Here is a 5000-nt window from a genome sequence, read left to right on the forward strand (position 1 = left end):
TTACAAAGAAACTACTTGTGGCAGCAGCTTCATCACGACAGAAATATGAGAAACATCTACAGGACCAAAGTTGAAGACAAATTAAAGGGAAAGTTAGAAGCTCTAAAGGGCTGCTGAAACGTTATGCTAAGATTTTTTTGAGGACTTTCAGTACTGCTGCATCTGTACTTATCTGTACCGTACGTATTTATTCTTTTGCTTATGTAATTTAGACTTAGTAGAAGCTGTCAAATAGCCAGTGACTGTGGTCGTTTTACAGAATGTCAGTACAGACACTTATGCCATGTTCTCGTCAACCAAGCCTGAACTATCTGAAAATTGTAAATTACTTTGTCGAGTGATTTGGTTATGAAAAGTGGTCAAGGAGTTTTTTAGATTGACGAATAAAACTTAGTCCTTGAAAGCTATGTTTTGTCCTTGAAAAGTCCTTGAATTTTATTTGTCTGAAGTTGTAGGAACCATGGTTTCAGAATATGACAAGAAGAAACTTGAAAAAAGAAGAGCCAATTATAAAAAACAATTATCTAAAGAAAGTGCTGAAAAAAAGCAAGAAAGGCTTGCAAAAATGAGAGCTAGTTATAACAAACGATGCTCTGAAGAAACTGCTGAAAAAAAGCAAGAAAGGTTTGCAAAAAGGAGAGCGAATTATAAAAAACAAGCTTCTCAGCAACCAGTGAAAGAGAGGCAAGAAAAACTGATTAATACTCCAATTCATGAGCAAACACAGGCAAAAAGCAATATTGATATGTTTTATAAGTCCAATATCTAGACAGTTTACCAGTGTTCTGTTTGTCGGGAAGCATGGCCCATAAACTTCAGGCCAAAAATCGCTAATCAATATCAGTGTTCAAGGTGCACCAATGATAAACAACAACCAAAGAAATTTTCAAAAGAGAATGATATGATTCCTTCATTAGTTCCTTCTCAGCTTGCCGGCTTAACCCAAGTAGAAGAAATGCTCATTGCATGAGCACTTCCCATTATGCGCACTTACATAAAGCCTGGTGGGCAACAGGGCTATTCAGGTCACTGTATCAACCTTCCACAGAATGTAGGTGAACTAGCACGTTCTCTACCAAGATACCCAAAAGATTTATCTGTTATAATTGTCAAGATGAAAGGTAAAGACAACAGCTTTAAAGATGTAACAGTTCGAAGACAAAATGTTGCAGATGCACTGGATTGGCTTATTAATAACAATCCGTATTACAAAGACATAATTATCAACAATGATTCTTTGAACTCATTGTCTTTGCATGGTGTACCACAAGATCTACTTTCAATAGAAACAGAAAATCTTGAAAACAGTGAAGCTAGTGAGCCTGACTTAGGGCCTCAAAACGAAGAAGACATAGTTTATAATGAAAGCACAGAAATGAGCAGTTTTCTACCTATTCCTGAATGTCAACAGCAAGAAGTTCAAGCTATACAACAACAGTTGTGTCACAAGCTTACACATATGCCTTGGCCAACAGTAGATAATGAGCCATTGAACGAGTATCTAACTCCTTTCTTAGCAACATTAGCTTTCCCTACATTATTTCCTGATGGCAAGGGTGACCCTACCAATCCTTCACTTCACAGAGATGTACCTCTTGCAGAATGAGTTAAGCATCTTTTAAGATTTGGAGAAAATAGAGATGGCAAGTGGCTATACCGCTTTTCCAGTCATCCAAGATTTGCTTACTGGGCTTTGAATATGATCAAAAGAAAACGTATTCTGCAGCAAACAGGAATATTTCTCGAACAGAATCCTGGAGAAGCACATCTGACTGTACAAGAACTGCAACAAATGGCAGCTGACAACAACACAAATGTTTTCGTATCTAAGTTATCACGCTATCTTAGTAACATAACTGGCTCAAATGCTTATTGGCATAAGGCTAAAGAGGATTTAAAAGCAATAATAAGTCATGTTGGAGCTCCAACATTCTTTTTCACTTTTTCCTCTGCTGACATGCATTGGCCTGACCTACATGCATTATTTAGCAGCTCATTAAGTGATACCACACCTGAGAGCAGACAGCAGAATGTCATTAACAATCCTCACATCACTGACTAGTTCTTTACACAGCGTTTACGAGTGGCACTGGTACAGATTTGAGTACCAAGCCAGAGGTAGTATACACTGTCATGGTGTTGCAAAACTTAAGAATGACCCAGGATTATGTCAACTTTCAGAAACAGCTCTTAAAGGCTATTTGGCAGAAGTGTCCCTTGATAAAGCTGAACAATCAGATATTCTAGAACTGGTAATTGTGAAGAAGAGCTCCCCAAAAAACCTGTCGGCCGTCTGTCGGCCGACAGACGGCCGACAGGTTTTGCCTGAAATATAGCCTACCTGTCGGCCGACAGTCGGCCGACAGTCAGCCAACTGTTGGTAATGTGTCGGTAACCTGTCGGTAGCTTGTCAGTAGCTTGTCCGTGAAACGTTAACACAAACCTTAATGTTTTCTCTCGGTTTTCGCTTGAAAACGACATCCAACATGTTTAATACATTGACAATTGACTTTCAAGATTTGGTGGCTCCTAAAGGAGCCGTTTTGTGCGTGGTGAAATATACAAGATATTTCACTCGTAAAATTAGGCGATTTGAACGAAAGTGTTTGTATTGATACGTAGCTTATGGTTTTCAGAGTTTTTGGCCGAGTTTTCGATTAAATTATCTTCCCATGCGATTCTTAGATTGTCTGGTGTGTTGTAAATTACGCAAGTGATATATCCTATACGCATCTGATAACATTTTGGAAGAATCGTTTCTTTACATACTACCAACTTTGCCGTCGATCGGTAAGTAGGTGAAGTCTGTCGAGTCCTACATCACCATTACGGATTGTTATGTCACATTAACTGTTCGTTTTTAACACAATTTTTTCTTTTTTCTTAACCTGTTGGTAGACTGTCGGCTGACTGTTGGTCGACTGTCAGCCGACAGTCGGCCGACAGACGGCCGACAGGTTTTTTGGGGAGCTCTTCTTCACAATTACCCTAGAACTAAACAAACAGATACTGGAAGGAAAAAAAGCTTCTCAAACTGTATGTGAATATGTAGACTGGTTATTATCTACATACAATTCAGACCCACCAGAGGATGGTTTTTGGATTAAACCCTCCATTCATCCTTGCCAGAGGCAACACAAAGATATTTTGAACACTCAACAATCTGATGATGATTATGTAGACTTACTGAATACAGTACAAAGGCACACTCGTTGCAGTACCAATTATTGTCTTAGAAAGAAACAGAATGAAACAAATGTTAAGTGCAGATTTAACTTTCCATTTGAACCTTGCACTAGTACAAAACTAGAATTTGAACCAATTCATACAAAAGATGAAAGTCCCAAATACAAGGCCAAAGTAATAACAAAGCCCAATGATGGTAGGCTAAATAATCATCAGCGCCTCCAACTGCAAGGCTGGAGGGCAAACTGTGACATTCAGGTGGTAATTGATTACTATGCATGTGTTGAATACCTTGCCAAATATGCATCTAAAGGAGAACCAAGGTCACCAGTATTAAAACAGGCACTTAATTCTATAATGCACTCTTGCAAAAACAACAGTAACCCTACAAAACTCATTAAGAAAGTGATCATGAAGTCACTTGGTCAACGTGATTTTTCTGCACAAGAGACAATGCATCATCTTATGTCACTTAAACTGGTAAGCTCATCCTTTAATGTGGTACCAATCAGTTTAAATGGTTCTCGCAGAATCAATACTAATTCTTTTGATGGCGGTCTTGTTACAAATGAATCACTGCTGGATCTTTATGCAAACCATGAAAAATATGCCCAAACCGATTCAAATATGGTCATGTTAAATTTTGTAACTTTTCCCTCCAAATACAAACTTGTGAACAAAAAGCTAACATGTCAACCACAAAACACTGTACCAAGAGTTTTCCCTGTTTTTTCTTCCAATCCAAAGGGCCCAAATTTTGGCCTTTATTGTAAATATAAGTTGCTTAGATACAAACCTTGGCAGACTACACAGGAAAATGCTTGGGGTGATCAACCAGGTTCTGACAATATATATATTACTTCATGGAAAGCATTCCTTCAAACACAATATGCTAAACAGCATGTACCTGATTGGCATGAAAAACTGCAAACTTTAGAAAACTTATCAGAAAATGACACTGATTGTGAAAACATTTCACAACAACTGCCACAATGGGAAGAGTCTGGGTCTTTTGTTAACACAACTGAAGAAACACTTCAGCCTGATTGTAACAATTACAACTGGCAAAATAACAAGTGCAAGTATGAACACCATATTATAGGAGAAATGCCTTCCTGGGTAAAATCTAAAGAGGACACATTTTCAGTTGCATTGCCCCAACAAAATATTGATATTAGTACTTTTAGTGATATGCAAGCACATGCATACAACATGATAAATGCACATTCTGAACAAGCTTCTCCAAAAGATCCGTTGTTACTCATTGTGAATGGAGTTGCTGGAACTGGTAAAAGTTATCTGATCAATGCCATTCGAAGTCTACTCGGAACATCTTGTGCAGTGACTGCCACCACTGGCAAAGCTTCCTATAACATAAATGGCTGTCGCTGATAAACCATTGTACCATTCTAAACCTACCAGTTCTGTAGGCAAACAAGGTCATTTAGCGTACCTAATGTTTAACAACATAATAAAACTGTCAGTAAACCAAAGAGTTCAAGGTACAAATCCAGAACAAAGTCAGTTTAGAGATTTACTCATGTGGCTATGTACAGGAGATTGTACAGAAAAAGACTGGAAATTTCTCCTGACTAGACAACCTTCTAATACAACAAACTTGACCGAGTTTCAAAATGCCACAAGACTATATTTTAGCAATGAAGAAGTTGCAAATTACAACTTTGAAAAACTGTCTGCACTTCATAACCCAATAGCATGTGTCAATGCACGTCATTCAAGTGATTTAGCTAAGAAAGCTAGCCCTGATGAAATGGCAGGACTAAAACCTTGTGTTTTCCTTGCAAAAGGGGCAC

General features: G+C 38.1%; 1 non-coding gene across 1 annotated transcript in view; it reads left to right on the forward strand.

Annotated features, from left to right (window-relative positions):
- The first annotated feature begins 460 nt into the window (after positions 1 to 460).
- Positions 461 to 5000, forward strand: part of LOC113665051 (uncharacterized) — a 5058-nt gene continuing 518 nt past the window's right edge. The window contains exons 1-2 of the transcript XR_016182579.1: positions 461 to 2252; positions 2929 to 5000. The exon at positions 2929 to 5000 is cut by the window's right edge and continues 518 nt beyond it. This is a non-coding gene — a transcript (uncharacterized LOC113665051). The remainder of the gene's footprint in view (positions 2253 to 2928) is intronic.

The sequence above is a fragment of the Pocillopora damicornis genome, chromosome 13 (assembly GCF_964200805.1).
Source record: "Pocillopora damicornis chromosome 13, jaPocDami1.2, whole genome shotgun sequence".
Taxonomy (NCBI): domain Eukaryota; kingdom Metazoa; phylum Cnidaria; class Anthozoa; order Scleractinia; family Pocilloporidae; genus Pocillopora; species Pocillopora damicornis.